Raw genomic sequence first — 19002 nt, 5'->3', positions numbered from 1 at the left:
ATCCCCAACACACACGTCATTACAACTCGCACACACGAGCCATACCACAGCCATATCGCAACTGCCAACACCATCCATACACATACAACAGCATGAGCAGCCAAAGGTGAGCCAGACATCACATGCAACACAGGAAGTGCACCACACATGTACACACACCACCACACTTGCATGCATGTGTACACCTCTGCCAAGTGTCGCAGTGTTCAGACGGGTATCCATGTCACATCTGCCCATCAGGCTTCCACATACCGCTGTCACATGCATCCATGTTGCATCACAGTTGCACCCTTGTCAAATACACACACATGCACATGTACACAGCGCTGATAGATGCAGCTGAAAACAACATACATGCGTGACATCACGGACATGTCTACTCACATACACATTCATACAAACTTGTGTGCCCACACAACTGCATTTGGCATGCAAGCCCACACACACAGGCACCATCCATGTCTCACACATTACAGCCCTCGCATGTGTCAGCCCCACGGACCTGTACACCCGCACCCATACTCGACCCCATACAAACAGATGTGCAACCTGCACACTACTGAACAATCACCACATGCACTGCTCACAATCAGGATGCATGTACACTCACCGCTCGACTCCAGACGGGTCTGCCTCTCAAGGACCTGGACGTGGAGCGCTGGGGATATGTGTTCCAGGACCCCCATCTGTTCTTCCGACAAGTGGCCCCGGCGCCCCTTGGCATCCGCTGCCTTCAAGAGGCGCCGGGCCTTGTTCAGGGTCCTGGACCTGAAGTCCTCCCAGCGCTTCTTGACATGTTGGAAGTCGCGGACTGCCACCCCCTCCGCGTTGATGGCAGTCACGATGTCAGTCCAGATCCGAGTCCGTCCTTCCTTGTCGGCGCGGGAACTTCCGAAGAGGGCATCATACTGCCCCAGGACTTGCTCCACCAGGACACCAACTTCGGTGGCACTGAAGCTGGTGCCCCTCTGCCTCTCTGGCCGGGGGTTGTCAGTGGTCACAGATGGAGTTTGCCCCGACATGACAACCCCAGAGGCAGGAGTGGGTGGGCAACTGGGTCCTGGGGCTGGGCTGTGGAGCGATGGAATCCCAGTCGGGAGTCTTTGGTTCCAGCAGGGGTGGTCGCACCAACAGCACCCCTGGCTGATGTGCAGGCAGCAAATGGCAGGGCACGTGGGCAGCAGGCAGTCAGGCAGCAGCAGATGGCAGGTGGGAGCGTGCTCGGGGCTCTGGGGGGCAGTAGTTCGGCCTTCTGGGCAGGAGCGTGGTCTTCCGTGTGCTTACGCGTGGCCAGCTTGATACGGAGTGATTTGGCACGTGAAAATTCTGCACGTCAGCGTGTAATTCGAGGAAAGGCCCTTAGCGCGTAAGCGCGTCTGCACGCATACGCATTTTCATTGGACCAAAGGCCCTCAGCGCGTGAGCGCGTCTGTGACGTGACGTGCGAGGGAGTATCCCTCATTGCACGTGATGACAGAACACACGTGGATTTCAGCCAATCGCGTGTGAAAGTTCACAGCACCCCGGAACACACGTACCCAGGCCAATGGCGTGTGGAACTACCCGCGCACCCCGAAACACACGTACCCAGGCCAATCGCGTGTACGCTCGCTCCCCTCCGATCACACGCGATGACACCCGAATACGGGAAACCAACGAGTCCGCCCACACGGAGGCGTCCCGCGCCCGCGCACAGCATAAAAGTGCGCGCAAACAACAAACGCGTATATACAGCGACGATGAATGCCCCATTTGTTGCTGCACTGATTGTGGGACACCGCAGGAGGAGGAGAATAGCCAGGGCATGCATTTTTGCACCACGGACAAGCCTTTTTGGGATGCCTGACGACCAGGTCTACGGCAGGTATAGGTTTCCACCCCATATCATCCTAGACCTGGTCAGGGAGTGGGAAGATGACCTCACATCCCCCACCCTTTGCTCCCAAGCATTGAGCCCCTTGGAGAAGCTGCTCAATGTCTTGCATTTTTTGGCCACTGGGTCGTTTCAGCGGACCACTGCCATAGTGGGGGGGGTCTCACAGGCCACGCAGTCACGCTGCCTACACCAGGTACTGGCAATCATGACAGCGCGCCCCGCAGGCACATATACATGCCCAGAACACCCGCAGAAAGGCAGGCCGTTGTCCTGGATTTTTTCAGGGTGGCACACTTCCCCAAAGTGCTCGGTGCCATAGATTGCACCCATGTGGCCCTACGTCCACCTAGGGCCACTGAGCACATCTACCGAAACCGCAAGCACTGGCATTCCATCAATGTACAGGTGGTATGCGATGCAAAGGGAATCATCACCTCTGTCTATGCAAACTACCCTGGCTCCACCCATGACAGTTTCATATACAGAATGTCCGCCCTGAGCCGGGCCCTGGAAGCTGGGCAGCATGGCGACACATGGCTCCTAGGTCAGTACAAATGCCCTTGCACATGCATGCAAGTCACACACAGACAAATATCCCAACCCTAATAATCTCAATTATTATCACCTCCCCAGGGGACAGTGCCTACCCTCTGAGCAACCACATGATGACGCCAATCCGGAACCCCACCACACCACCCCAGGTAAGATACAACGCCGCCCATATTGCAACCAGGGGCATAGTGGAGCGCACATTCGGAGTGCTCAAGTCACGTTTCCGCTCCCTTGACCGCTCTGGTGGGCAACTACTCTATGCACCACCAGTAGTGTGCAGGATCATTGTGGCAGCATGTGTCCTGCACAATGTTGCAACACGGCAGGGCGTCCCGGTGGACATGGTGGTGCCCCCACATCCCCAACCACAGGCACAGGCACTGCCCATGGGAGGGGACAGGGCACGTGGCGAGGAAGCCCGGACCCAGCTTGTGGCCACATTTTTCACCTAAACTCCCACCCCTGCGGAGTGCACACAGGCCTGGCACATACCAGGTGACAATCGATGATGACAAAGTGACAGTCAACTGTCACAACCCTACCACCCTGAGATAGTTGCCATGGAAGTGCCACAACATCTGCATCCCTAGCTACTTAAACACAAGCTATCCTGTGCAACCAAAATGCACACATATGACATGTGACATGACATGGGCCATACACAAGTATTCCAAGGCCCAATGAGGCAGGGGGGGGGAACAAGGGAACACAGAGAACGGTACTACTAGGCCAGGTGTCATTGAGATTGTGCAAGTGCAGGGGTAGGGGGAAGGGAAAAGTGCAAGGGGAAGGGTGGGGGGGAGTCCAGTACAGGGGAAGTAGGCCAAAAGAATAATACATAGGTCGCCTGGTGGCAACTGCAAAGATAAGTGCAGACAAGTGCTGGGAAGGGAGGGCTGTAGGGATAGAGAGACAGTACTGCAGTGCAGGGGTTGCCAGGGTGGCAGTGCAAGTGGACAGTGGCTGGGCCAGGGACCGAGGTTGGTGAGAGTGTCCCAGTAGCAGCTCCTGTGCAGTTCCAGTGAAGAATTCTGCAAGGGAGAGGCAGAGAGTAAGCAGAAGCAAAGAGGAAGGTCTTGAGGTGCTTCCAGAACTGGAGATGGTTCCCCTCAAGTTCAAGTCAGCCAGGAAGTCTGTTCCAGGGGGAGGGCCCTGCTGCGGAGAGAAACATACCCCCAGCTAGTTGCTCTGAGAAGCGGATGACCTGGACATGCAAGGTGTGCATCACACACACCTGCAAAACAGGCCATGGCCATCACTGTCATGTCACTCAAACCCTCCCAAACATCAACATGACATGGCAAGCAATACCCATACACTGACGCAGTAACAATAAGGTACACATTGCCATGTCCTAAATGTACAGTGGCATCGGACAATGATGCCTGACCCGGAATCAGATGAAATGACAGACCAACAAAATGTCCCACCCAAAATAAGTCGTTTCCAAATGCATTGCAACAGTCGTAGACGTAACATCACAATGAATGCCTGTCTATATGCACATTATGCATTGCAAAATCAACACTGCAGCTCATGTGTGCAGTGTCCCACTCCTGCATCACACTGCTCAGCGCACAGCACAGTGAACAGCCATTGCGTGTGATGCACACCCTGAGCATCACATCTAAGTGACAGACTACATCAAACATCAAATTTTTGGCATGTACTGGAACCATAATCGGTCACAGAACATGTGCTGCCGGGACACAGTGGGCACCAGAAGGCAAACAGTGTACACGTGGATATGCAAGGGTGGGAGTACATGGAGTGCATCCGAGTGCAAGTGTGTGGTTCTGCAGGGACATGCACTCCACATATGCATGTGCACTCAAGTGACCATCAGTGTTCCCTACACATCACATGTGAACATCCACCATGTGTACACCCCAGCATGTCAAACCACAACTATCCCCTCGCACCTGAAAGGAAAACACAACACATGAACAGGCATTGATCAGCAGAACACAACATGTACATAGGACAACAACGTTACAATGTCAGAGTTCCCATCACACTGCAGGGCAATGCAACTATCAACAACAACCCCCCCCTCCCGCGCAAATGACCATGACCCGCTGAACAACTGCACCTGGGTCATGGAGCCTCCAACCCTCATTTCCACCTGGCCACAGGATCACCTTTACCCTTCGTGTCCATCTCCCACCTTGTGTGTAAAAAGATGCCTGAACCCTCAGAATCCACACTCATTTACAAAATCACAAAATCCAAGGCATGAAAACGAACCCAAACACCCTCCAGTAGATGACTTGACGTAGCAGTACCTCACAAACGCCAAGTACTACCACAATGATGCAACAACCAAGGTAGCACAGCAGAACAATGTCACGACAGGATGTGAGACATGTGTGGTACATGACATAGGATGATGCACAATGAATGGATGTGTACTGTCACAGGTCCCCTGTACAGGTGCGGGAGTCTCATGAAACAACCACCCACACCATGTCCCGGGTGCCTGCAAGGTCAAACTCACACAGGCCCCTGAGATCATGGTGGGGAATGAGGTTCAGGGATATGCAGTCGGGACAGGTGTAGACACACTGGATGACTGGAATGAGTGGCAGGTGAGGGGAGAAGGAATGACACATGAAACTAGGGAATGCACAAAAATGTACAACCTGCATGAACACATACACAATCCAAACAAACTTGGACATCATTGTCATGACATTCTGTAGTCCAGGCTCAGGAGTGGTACGAACCAACCACCCCCTCTAGGGTTTTGGCGCCTGCAAGTTCGGGGCTTACACAGGCATCCGCAACCCCAGTGGGGAAAGAGGGTCAGGGAACGTTGCTTGGATAGGCACGGGAAGCAGGAACACCGGGTAGAGGGTACAGGTTTCATAATTGCATAGGATCACGGGTGATTAGGGAAAAAAACATACCAAATAGGACCACACATACATCCGTGCATCAGTACACTCCCCAGCAAGCCTATGCAGGGCAGTTTGTAAGGAAAACAACAAAACACTTAGCTCTGGTTTTGAGTGCTGGCCTCCTGCCTGCGCACTCTCAGGGCCGGTTACAGGAGCACTCCAATGCTGCAAAGAGAGACACAGTCAACAACCTGTATGTGCCAATTACACGAAAACACAACACAAAACATGCCCCATAGCAACAAACTACTCTACAAACAGACAATCAGTGCTCGATGCTTCGTACCCATATATAACATCACCCCTGTGACGGGTCATACACAGTCAATGCAGTGAGTCAGGCGCTGGTGGGTGCGTGGCAAATGGAACACCAATGTGTCACAATTCACACAACATGCAATGTTCCCTGGGTAAGCAGACAGACCCATATGGCAAGACATGACTACAGAGCAAGTTGCGTACCACCATGACCAAAACAAAGTTGGCAGTGCATTTATCATGAAGTACGTGGAATAGACATGCACTGCACCCAAGTATGTCCCTTGCTGTATGTCCCTGTGAGCTGCCCCTTTCCATGTCTCTGAAGGCTACATGGTTGATACAAGTGCCTCAATGAACCTTGGTGTACCGCAGGGTATGTGCCACTGCCCCTGCATGTGTCCCAGACAACCCTACTATCAACAGCCATCAGTCCACAAACACATCTGAGCTGCATTGTGTGCTTCAACACCAATATTCGTCTAAGCTCACCCTCAGTGCTGTGACTAAGCCTGCATGTGCAACTCGCCTGGTGCAAGCTTTGCTGTGTCGTGGCCCCCCTGTGATGCTCACCTTGCCTGGAGTTCCTTGGAACATGTCAGCAGTTCTAGGATGTGGGTCTGCAATCACTGTGGCTCTGCTCGTGCACACATGTGCATGTGGGCACCAACAAACGGGTCAGGAATTCCGTCGTCCAATGGGCCATGTCTGCTGCCAAAGGTGCTCTGGTGCCTCATCCCCCTGCAGAAAGTGCATGGAACAAATGATTAATGCATGAAAGTGATCTGTGTGTGTCTCGTCAGGCATCTCATTACTTGACCATGTCAGAGAGTCACATCACAAATCACACCATCAGTCCGTCTTTGACTTCCAAAGTGTGGAACACTATCTACAGCATGAATTGCAACAGGCACGTGTACAGGAAAGAAATGAGACATAATACACAATGCATAGCAATCAATGTCCACATTAATCATGACACACCCCATCTAGCAAAAGCTGAACAGTGGACAATTACACCTAAATCATCCCCACTAGGGGTGTCAACACAAGTCACAAAGCACCAGACATGCCACAGATATGACAGTCCAAAGCCCTTGTGTAAAATTCTGTAACACCGAACCATCCTTGCGAGCCCATGGATAAGGGAGGCAGGAGTGGCATATGTGAGTCAAGGAACCCAAGCAGCAAACACATACACAAGACAACCATGAAGGGCCCAGCTGGAACAGACAGTGGATGCCTTCAAAAACCACAAGGCACCGCACTGTCACATGAAAGCACAATAGACTACAAATTTTAAACTAACTCAACTATTAACTAATTACACTAACTATGGAAAACCTACATTACCTATTTAAACTAACTATCAAACAGAAACTTAACTAACTAAACTAAACGAAAAATCAAAAATGGCCACATACGACCCGGGGGGGGAGGGGAGGCACCCAGGAAGGGGGAGGTACAGGGTGCTGCTCAACATCCACATGCGATGATGCTGAGCCAAAAAAAAATACCTCCATGGGCTCAACGCCTGCACAGCACGACCTATGTGGGAGATAGATGGTCGTCCGAGTCTGGCTCATCCTGGAAAGGAGGACGTGGCACAGTAGCCTGGCCACGCCTAGCCGCAGCTTGCCCCTCGTCGGCAGCAAGTCTGCCGGACAGGTGAGCCTGGTTCTGTGTGGCGATGTTACATAGGTCTGCATGCAGAACCTCACGTGATACACGTGCTTCCTCTTACAAGGTAGCACGTGTAACACGGAGTTCCTCCTGCAAGGCCTGGCTGGACAACCGCTGCACCTCCCGGCAAGTCTGTAGCTCAGCCGAGATGGTGCGCTCAAGCTGTGCAAACCTCTCCTCTGCCTGCTGCCTCTGGGACATCATAAGGACACCCAGAGTGGATCTGAGGGAGGCATACTCCTCCCTCAGGGCATCCATGTGCGTCTCTGCGTGAGCAGCAATTGCTTGACGCAGAGACGACATTTCAGCCTGGCGTGCCCTGTCTGAGGCCGCCATGCCCAGCCTGAGCGAGCGGGCCGTGGACCGTGCCGCCTGCTGCTGGAGAAGCACCTGCCTAGCAGGGGGGAGCACAGATCGGGCCACACGCTCCATGCTCTCAGCGATGTTCTCCATTGCTGCCCCCTGCCGTTCGGTATTGGCAGTCATGTCTTGCTCCCACTCAGTATACAGCGGTTGCGCGCGGCGACCGCGTTGCCGGGCTTGACCCCTGCGGGACCCAAGGACCGGAGGTCCTCGCTGTGTTGGTACCGCCTGCGGCTGCACGACTACATGCCCCCGTCGACGTGATGTCCCAGGCACATCAGTGACTGGTGTGGAGGGTGACCCTGCGTCCCGATCCACCACGGGCGGAGGAACCAAGACTGTCTGATCCCTCAGTGCAGGTGTCGCAGACAGAGGAGTGTCCACATCAGAATCACTCACCCCTGACATATGGACTTGATGGTCATCCAACTCAACATGGACGTCAGAGTCGTCATCAAGGCTGGACTCATAGGCAGCCAGAGACAGGATGGACTGCAGCACTTGGGGGTTTTCGTGGCCTACCACCCCACGACCCCCACTAGTGCCGGGTTGATGTGGTCTTACCAACCCTGTGTCTGGCGTGACAACACCATCCTCTGCATCCATTGCGTCATCACCTGAAAAATAGAGAGGAAAAGGTAACTACACATGTCAGAAGCACACAACACACACACACACCGACAGCAAAGGCCTCCGGCAGACATGTGACACACAACATATGACCTGGCATGCATGCTGGGTCTACTTAGAATAGCCACTGTGATCAGACCTGTTGAAAGGTGGCAGTTTGCATGGAAGTGGGTCTATGCAGTGCTGAGAATGTGTACGCCACTCACTACCTACATGTACAAGCACTCCATGGTGTGTGCCAGGAAATGTGAAGGCAGTGCAATGTCAAATTCAGACATCACGTGCATTGTGTATTCAATGTGTACCATGTCTAGCAGCCAAGCACCCCTCCACCCCAGTACCAAAGCAGGGATGCCTAGCATGGTATCAAAAGGCTGCCCATACACCTGTGTATTGACAAGCAGTGTTGACTGGCATCAACAGCTTAATGTGAATCAAATTACAACACTGCTAATGATGCTGGGACAGTGGGCAGGACACATGATGGAAGATCCGGAGGCCAGCCACGTGTGAAGAAGACACGACAAGAGTTGGACAGAGTCATTGGCCATTGAACAGGCTGAGGCCTGTGAGCCACACAGATTGTCATTGCCTAAACATGTGTGCAACGCAGGACTGAGCCACAGTTGACATGGGGAGGCCGATAATATGGCAGGCAATGTATGTAACCAAGGACTCATATTACAGTGCTCATCCAGTCAAGGACACATAGGGGCATGCGTGCAATGCACATGGAGCATGAATGGGCACTCATGTCCCTGCGGGACATCTGACCCATGCACAGTACAAGTGGGATACCCTGCATCGAGTACTAAGGCTGTACCACACGGCATATGTCTGGCAGTTTCTAAGCTGGAAGTTAGCATCTACACAGGACACATGAACAAGAAACTACACATTGGCAAGAATGTAGCAGACCAGTGCAAAGGTGGAACTGGGGTGCAGAGTGGCGGAGGAGGGGCAAGGGAGCATGCCCACATGGAGTCCCGCATGCAGGCAGAGGAGACATGCATGACGGTAGCATTGCATTACTTACACCTCAGAACCATGTACACGTCACATGTAGCAGCAATCATGCACAACACATCCCACAAGTGAAACACACACGTCCTCAACAACTACGCTTCAACACTCACTGGACTGGGCATCAAAGTCCAGCATCTCTCCCACACCTTCAACCAATTCTGGTGGTATGAACTCCGCAACAAGAGCCTCATGCGGAGTGAGTTCTTCCTCCTCTGGTGCAGGCCCACTGCCAGTCACCAGAGTCAAGTTGTAATTTGAGGCACGCTTAGCCTTAGTGCTGCGCTTGATGTCATTCCAGCGCTTTTTGCACTCCTGCGCTGTGCGCACCTCATGGCCGAATGAACTGACATGTTCCGCAACATGCTTCCAGTGGGTGTCACGTTGGGCAGCCGTAGTCTGACTATTGGCACCCACTAGCATGTCACGGCTGTGTCCCCGCACGTAGTCCACGAGGAAGTCCAGTTCCTGCTTACAGAAAGGCTTCTTCCTCGACGTGCAGGAGGTCGTGGCTGTGTGTGGGGTCCCAGCCTGTGCTGCAGGTGCAACCTTCCTCCTCTTGGACTGTGGCGCAGACCCTGGCTGGCTAATGCCGCCCTGACCAGTATGGCCAGTGGGTTCGGTGGATTGAGCCGAGGGAGTGGCAGGTGGAGGGATGACCAAAGGCCTGACTTGTGTCAGTGGCAGCTGGGTGCCCACTAATGGACCCTGCGCAGCAACATCAGCTGTGGCAGGGTCATTGACCGCAACGGTCCTGGTTGGCAGACTCACAACCGGGGTGCTGTTGGGTGCATCTGCCCCTGCACTTGCCAACACCCGGCTGTTCGGGGCAGCAGATGACATGACTGCCCCAGGGACACGTGTCTTGGTCTGAGCAGCCCGGCGTGCCCCTATGGTTTCCCCCCTGGCCTGTTGGAGATCTACCAAGGGCTCTTCAAGTGCCAACGCAGCCTGCGCTGGCAGACCCTGAGCCTGGGTGGCGGTGTCCACAGCTGCACCCCTGCCTCTTCCCCCTCTGTGGCTGCCCTGGACACCCTGGAGTCCCCCTACTCCCTGGTCACCACGGCCACGTCCCCGACCACGCCCGCCACGAGGAGTACGCCCAGCTGAGGCGCCCCTCACCTTTGGTGGCCTCCCAACCATGGCACAGATGTAATAGTGCTGGCACAGATGGAGTGGTGCCAATGGGAGGTGTACACCACAATTGTCCTGGGCAATTGGGGTGAAGGGGGTGGGAAGCAAGATGTTAACAGCCCCCCTGCACCTGCAAGGCTGTATGTGACCCCGGTGATGTGGTGACGGGTCACGCAACGCTCAGGCACCCCAAAACTGCAGTAAAACCGTGCACGCAACCCTGCAGCCTACGTGCGTGGATTTGACCTCCCGCAGTACGCGGTGGCACCCAGTAACACGAATAACGCGTACGCGTGGGACACGCAGGCTACGATGACATCGAAAATGGGTGCAATACACAGGGGCACCCGCAGTGGGAAAAGGAGCGTTTGCGACTCACCGTCTGACTAGCGCGATGCAGAAAAACACGCGTAGCCAATACCCCCGCCAAAAGAAGAGATACGTCCTTGAGAGCTGTGAAGTAGATGGCGCGCGAAACAACTGGAAGCAGCAACACACGTCGGTCTCCACGGAAGGCACGTACAGCGAACTGCTGGGCCCGCTCACCTTTAACCCGTGCTGAGGGAAACGCAGGCGCGCGTCACGTCACATGCGGACGTGCAGTTTTTCATGCGCGATTACGCGCATTACACGCGGACGTGCAGTTTTTCACGCGCGATTACGCGCATTACACGCGGACGTGCAGTTTTCCACACACGATTAGCCTGGGTACGTGTGTTCCGGGGTGGCGTGAACTTTCACACGCGATTGATTGTAATCCACGTGTGTTCTGTCATCACGTGCAATGAGGGATACACCCTCGCATGACACGTCACAGACGCGCTCACGCGCTGAGGGCCTTTGGTCCAATGAAAATGCGTATGCGTGCAGACGCGCTTACGCGCTACGGGCCTTTCCTCGAATTACACGCTGACGTGCAGATTTTTCACGTGCCAAATCACTCCGTATCAAGCTGGCCACGAATACACACGGAAGACCACGCTCCTGCCCAGTAGGCCGAATCACTGCCCCCCAGTGCCCCGAGCAGCCTCCCACGTGCCATCTGCTGCTGCCTGCCTGCCTGCCTGCTGCCACCGTGCCCTGCCATTTGGTGCCTGCACATCAGCCATCTGCAGGGGTCCAGTTGCTGTGTCGACCCCTGCTGGAACAGTAGACTCCCGACTGGGATACCATCGCTCCACAGCCCAGCTCCAGGACCCAGTTGCCCACCCACGCCTGCCTCGGGGGTCGCCATGTCGGGGCAAGCACCATCTGAGACCAGTGGCGACCCCCAGCCAGAGAGGCAGAGGGCCACCAGCTTCAGTGAGAAGGAAGTTGGTGTCCTGGTGGAGCATGTCCTGGGGCATTATGATGCCCTCTTCGGAAGACCACGCGCCAACAAGGAAGGACGGGAGAGGATCTGGGACGATGTAGTGGTTGCCATCAACGCGGAGGGGGTGGCAACCCGCGACATCAAGCACATCAAGAAGCGCTGGGAGGACTTGAGGTCCAGGACCCTCAATAAGGCCCGGCGCCTCGCGGAGGGGGGCCGGGCACGCCTGAGTGACATCGAGATGAGGGTCCTGGAACGCGTAGACCCAGCGCTCCACGCCCAGATCCTTCGGAGGCAGATCCATCTGGAGTTGGCCGGTAAGTGGCCAAGCATTACTGTGTGAGACAGGGCATGTTGCAGTGTGCTGGTTGTCTGATACCTGCCTGTATGTGTGACATAGGCCATGTACGTATGTGTGTGTCCAGGGACATCATGGTCAGGCATGTGAGTACAGTGATGTGTGAACCACATGGTTGGTGCATGTGTTCTATTGCAACATGGGGGGCTCTGTGCGGAATGGACACATGGAAGCATGGCAGTCTCTGTTCCTGGACATGGGTGGGGGTGAGGGATGGGTGCTGGTCCCATGTACACGTATGGTGCCCATGTGTGTGTGTCTGAACTGCGTGTCTGTGACTTGTAACTGCCATGGATGCATGACACATGTCTGTGACAATGTTCAGATTCACTGATGCAGCCTAGTCATCCTTGTATCCACTGCGTCTGTGGTGTACGAGGCCAGATGGATGGAACTACGGTGAGGTGTGTGCATGTGATGGCAAGACCCATGATGCATGTGAGTTTGAAACCAACATTGTATGAATCATGAGTCCCTTGGTCATGTATGCCAATGTCCATGGCATGCGCCATGCCTGTTACTGTATGTGTTTTGCCTGCACTGACCCATGTGTTGTGGCGGGACATGATGGAAGTGATGTATGACAGTGCCACTCATCTGCTGTTGCTTCCTGTCTAGGGGACCATTGTACAGTACCCTGATGCTTGTGTTCTATGTCTCCCTCTACACAGTGGCAAGTGAAGAAGAGGGCGGAGAAGGCGCTGTGGAGCAGAGCGGCGGGGATGCCACCACGGCTGCAGCGGAAGGGGTGGGTGAGCCCCCACAGGGGCTTGCACCGGCGGAAGACGGCGTGGAGACATCCAGGTTGGTGGTTTCCACAGAGGGGGAGGAGGCCGCTACTGAGCCACACATGGGGCCTGGTGGGGGCATCCCCGCTGGTGCAAGTGGTGCAGTCCAGGGCCAGGGGCAGGAGGCAGCACAGGTCGCCGTGGAGGTGCCTGTGCATGTCACTGTCCCTGACACTGTGACTGCACCACCATGCACCAGCAGGGATGCCCCATCCCAGGCCCGTCCGCAGGTAGGGGAGATGTCCATGTCATCTGACACTCCTCTACCTGCGGACGAGGGGACCCCTGGCCGTGTGGAGAGGGTCCTGATTGGTGTCGCGTTGCGCACGGCTGGCATTCGTGATGAGGTGCATGCTTCCCGGGAGGAGCATGCACATCATCACGAAGAGCACCGTGCGTACGTGAACCATTTGGGAGCCGCCATGGTCGGGGGTTTCCTACATGTGTGTGGCCTTCTGGCGACCCTCTCCTCCTCTGTGGAGGCTATGCGCCAGTCGTGCTCCATGCCGTCTTCCGGCCCAGATGCCACCAGGGCCCCCTGTGGACCTGCCCCGACCAACGCAGCCAGCTTGGTGGGGACCCCATCCCTGCCACAGTCGGGAGTCGAAGGTCCAGCAGGGGTGGACACACCAGCAACTGTCCCCCTGCAGATGGAGGATGTGCCGGCATCATCTGGCAGGGCACGTGCACGATGGCATCGGTGGATTCCATCAGCCTGGATGCCGTCGTGCTGGCAGAGGCAGTGGCGTCGGAGGCAGCAGCAGGCTCGACGTGGGAGGCATCATGGCTCGGGGCCATCAAGATCAGAGGGGCAGGCATCGGCCGGAGGGAAGGGGAACCCTGGGATGGCAGTGTCTTCCGAGTGGGAACAGTTGGTCCAGCGGATAGGTGCGGAGCGGCAGCGGGCGGAAGAGGAGCGGCTCACCATGGTCAGGGCGGAGTTCTCCATGCGTCGGGCGTTGAGGCGGGCTGAGTGCCTCGAGGAAGCTCGCAGGGAGTTTGAGGTGGACACGGGGTTGTCCCTGCGAGACCTCGGGGCCAGGACAGAGTCCCACCTCCGGGACATCGACATGGAGTTCGAGGATGCCCTGGCCGGCAACATCACAGAGTGAGCCGCAGGACTTGCCCGCTGCCATTGTATATAGTTCTTTAGTTAGTTAGTGTTAGGTTTCCTTTATTTTTTAAGTTTTTTTTGGACCGCTCGGACAATGGCCACTTTTCTGTATATATTTTTATTATTAGTTAGTAGTAGTAGGTTTAATTTATGGTGTTGGGCTCATGGACCCTGGGATATTCTTGTACATAGTTTGATGTTTGGAAAACATTTGTTGGATTGATATTTGTGTTCACCATGAGGCAATGGTTTTTCCTTATTTTTCCCCCCATTATTTTGCTTTGGACTACATTATTTTTTGGATTCCTTTGTTTTTTGATTTTTTCTATTTGTTCTCGGACATGGACCATTTGTTTTGTCATCCCCATTGTTGTGTGTTTTATTTCTTTACTTCATTTTCATCTTTAATACATATATTTATTACTTACATTTGTGGTATTTTCTCATTGGTTTCATGCATGTCATGATATGGGTTTTGACATTCACTTGCACCCATTGTGTATGTGTGTGTGAGGGACATGTGTTCATTTACATACTTGCCATTGGGGTTGTATCATGTAATTGCATCTACTATGTGGGTGGATGCAATCCTTGCCTGGGTGTTTGTGCTGGGTATGCTGGCCATTACTGCCATGATTGCGTTTCGTCAGGACCTGGGGGCAGGGGGACATGAGTGGGGGCCTGCTGGGGGGTGGGGGTGCAAGGGGACATGAGTGGGACATGGTTGGGGGCCTGCTGGCAGGTGCCCCACAGTGCTGGGGGGTGGGGGTGCAAGGGGACATGAGTGGGGGCCTTGTGGAGGCTGCCCCTGGTGACTGGGGGGTGGGGGTGGTGTGAGACATGGGTGGGGGCCTGGTGGAGGCTGCCCCTGGTGACTGGGTGGTGGGGGTGGTGGGAGACATGGGTGGGGGCCTGCTGGGGGGTGGGGGTGCAAGGGGACATGGTTGGGGGCCTGGTGGCAGGTGCCCCACAGTGCTGGGGGGTGGGGGTGCAAGGGGACATGAGTGGGGGCCTTGTGGAGGCTGCCCCTGGTGACTGGAGGGGTGGGGTGGTGTGAGACGTGGGTGGGGGCCTTGTGGAGGCTGCCCCTGGTGACTGGTGGGGTGGGGTGGTGTGAGACATGGGTGGGGGCCTGGTGGAGGCTGCCCCTGGTGACTGGAGGGGTGGGGGTGGTGGGAGACATGGGTGGGGGCCTTGTGGAGGCTGCCCCTGGTGACTGGAGGGGTGGGGGTGGTGTGAGACATGGGTGGGGGCCTTGTGGAGGCTGCCCCTGGTGACTGGAGGGGTGGGGTGGTGTGAGACATGGGTGGGGGCCTTGTGGAGGCTGCCCCTGGTGACTGGGGGGTGGGGGTGGTGTGAGACATGGGTGGGGGCCTGGTGGAGGCTGCCCCTGGTGACTGGGTGGTGGGGGTGGTGGGAGACATGGGTGGGGGCCTGCTGGGGGGTGGGGGTGCAATGGGACATGGTTGGGGGCCTGGTGGCAGGTGCCCCACAGTGCTGGGGGGTGGGGGTGCAAGGGGACATGAGTGGGGGCCTGCTGGGGGGTGGGGGTGCAAGGGGACATGAGTGGGACATGGTTGGGGGCCTGCTGGCAGGTGCCCCACGGTGCTGGGGGGTGGGGGTGCAAGGGGACATGTGGCTTGGCTGGGGGGCATGCCCATGGTGGATGGGCTGCCTGCGGGACATGACCAGGGGTGCAGGGTAGTCCCCTGTGGTGTGGGCTGCCTGCAGAGGTCGTGGAGGGGGTAGAGGGGAGACCTGGGAGGACCCACACTGGCAATTCACCTCTTCAACTTCCCGCACACCCACGTAATACACTGCCCCACTCGCACAGGCCCAATCGCGTGTAGCATTTCTCGTGCACCCCTGAAATCCACGTACCCAGGCCAATCGCGTGTAGCATTTCTCGCGCACCCCTGGAATCCACGTACCCAGGCCAATCGCGTGTAGATTTTCTCGCGCACCCCTGTAATACACGTACCCAGGCCAATCGCGTGTAGCATTTCTCGTGCACCCCTGTAATCCACGTACCCAGGCCAATCGCGTGTAGATTTTCTCGCGCACCCCTGAAATCCACGTACCCAGGCCAATCGCGTGTAGATTTTCTCACGCACCCCTGTAATACACGTACCCAGGCCAATCGCGTGTAGCATTTCTCGTGCACCCCTGAAATCCACGTACCCAGGCCAATCGCGTGTAGCATTTCTCGCGCACCCCTGGACTCCACGTACCCAGGCCAATCGCGTGTAGATTTTCTCGCGCACCCCTGTAATACACGTACCCAGGCCAATCGCGTGTAGCATTTCTCGTGCACCCCTGTAATCCACGTACCCAGGCCAATCGCGTGTAGATTTTCTCGCGCACCCCTGAAATCCACGTACCCAGGCCAATCGCGTGTAGATTTTCTCGCGCACCCCTGTAATACACGTACCCAGGCCAATCGCGTGTAGCATTTCTCGTGCACCCCTGAAATCCACGTACCCAGGCCAATCGCGTGTAGATTTTCTCGTGCACCCCTGAAATCCACGTACCCAGGCCAATCGCGTGTAGATTTTCTCGCGCACCCCTGTAATCCACGTACCCAGGCCAATCGCGTGTAGCATTTCTCGTGCACCCCTGAAATCCACGTACCCAGGCCAATCGCGTGTAGATTTTCTCGCGCACCCCTGAAATCCACGTACCCAGGCCAATAGCGTGTAGATTTTCTCGCGCACCCCTGTAATACACGTACCCAGGCCAATCGCGTGTAGAATTTCTCGCGCACCCCTGAAATCCACGTACCCGCTCAATCGCGTATTTAACTTCCCGCGCGCCACTTTTTGGATGCGCTGGGACTTTACCGCCTGCCTTCGTGTGGCGGCCGTGTTTCTGCTTGTGCGTGTCTTTGGCTGTGCGTGGCTTTGCCCTATTCGATTCCATGAATACGTGTGGTTCGAGTGCGTGTGGGCGTTCCGTCTGCTTCCCTGCAGTACATCCCCAGTTACGCCCTTATTTTCGCGTGTTGTTCCCCATTCCGCGGGTTACGCCCCATGTCCCGCCCACTTTCTGGTGTGTGCGCTGCGGTTGTGCGCTTTCACTGTGCGCGTCGCGCACGCCTTTCGCGATGTTGCAGTGATGTGTGCGCCATGCACGGGTTTGGCGCACATCCCGAGGAAGACACGCGCAGGGACTTCCATGAATCGCACGCGTGCGCCTCTTTTTTTCCGCTTGCGCCTGCTTGCGCCTGCTTGCGCCTGCTGGCGCGTAGATTTTCGGCGCACGTTTGTTCCATGAATCGGCCCCAGAGTATTTACAGTAGAGCATTGAAGGAACAACTAGATATGCTAGAACTACCAGCAAGTTGTGTTTTGTTACAATATATATAGATGATTTATTGATAGCAGCAGACACAGAAGAAATTTGTAAAGAAAGTACAGTTGCACTATTGACAAATTTAGCAACACCTGGAGACAAAGCTTCACTAAAGAAATTCCAGGATTGTTGAAGGGAAGTAACCTACTTGGGCTACCTCCTTTCAAAGGAGGGAAGACGATTGACACCAGAAAGAATAGAAAGCAACTCTGATATGCTTATACCAAAGATGCAGAAAGAAGTCAGGGCTTTAATTGGCATGGCTTCATATTGTAGGCAGTGGATCGTGAATTTTTCCATGATTGTTAAACCGATAGTGGCATTGACAAGGAAAGATGTTACATTACCTTTGCCATGGAAAATGGAATGTCACAAAGCATTTGATCTGCTCAAAGCTGCATTATGTTCAGCTCCGGTTTTAGGCACGCCAAATTATGACAGGAATTTTAAGTTATTTGTGCATGAAAATAATGGTTGTGCTTTGGCTGTTTTGACTCAGGAACAAGGAGGAAGAAATAGACAATGCGGCTACTTCTCTTCCACGTTGGATCCTGTTGCATGTGCTTTGCCGCGCTGCTTGCGAGCTGTTACTGCAACCGCCGCGTGAGTAAAACAAACCAAGGGTATGGTTTTAGGCCACGCTTTAACCGTCATGGTGCCCCATTTAGTGGATGTTCTTTTAAATAGAATGCAGACGCAACACCTTACATCAGCTAGATTAACAAGGTACGAAATTGTCCTGTTTGCACCGCAAATCCAAATTATGAAGTGTTGTGCTTTAAATCTGGCCGAGTTAATGCCCTCTCCCAATGACAAAAAGAGGGTGAAAAAGAGGGCCCCCATGATTGTTTAATGGTCACTGAACAAGAGATAAAAGGAAGAATTGATCTAACTGATACACCACAGAAAGAGCCATGTGGAGCATTGTTTTGTGACGGTTCTTGTTTTAAATTACCCGATGGTACATCAACTGCTGCATATGCCATCACTACACTGAACAGTATTGTAGAAAGCAAAAGAATCCCATACAAGATAGCGGCAATAGTGTTTAATAGATAATAGCGTTAACTAGAGCATGTGAAATTTCTGCAAACCTTAATGTAAACATATATACTGACAGTCAGTATGCATTTGAGGTGGTACACAATTTTGGTCGATTATGGGATGAGAGAGGTTTCCTGACATTTCACGGAACTAAAATCGAACATGGCACTTTGATAGTGAGACTGTTGTCAGCACTTGCTGTTCCCAAACAGTTAGCAATAATGAAATGTGAAGCACATAAAAAAGTAACATGTGATGTTGGAAAGGGAAATGCATTTGCAGACCGAATTGCGAAACAAACTGCCACTGATTTACACACAAAAATGTATGTTGAAAAAATGAAAGAAGTACCCTGCATGATAGAAAATGGGATTGCTACAGTGAAGGAAATACAAGCAGAAGCTACTGTAGATTAAATAAAAACATGGTCTGAGGGTCCAGATGAATTAGACTCTGGAGGTTGTTGGGTGTACAAAGAGAACAAAAGATGGATGTTGCCAAATGCCTACGTTATGGCAATGGTCACTATGGCCCACAGTCCAACACACATATGTGCTAAGAAAATTATTCAACATCTAGATTCTGTATGGCAGAATCCACACATTAGAAAAACTGC

The sequence above is a fragment of the Ambystoma mexicanum genome, chromosome 4p, assembly GCF_040938575.1.
Source record: "Ambystoma mexicanum isolate Mex_15411 chromosome 4p, UKY_AmexF1_1, whole genome shotgun sequence".
NCBI lineage: Eukaryota > Metazoa > Chordata > Amphibia > Caudata > Ambystomatidae > Ambystoma > Ambystoma mexicanum.
The sequence above is the reverse complement of the archived record's forward strand: the minus strand, read 5'-3'. Positions refer to the sequence as shown.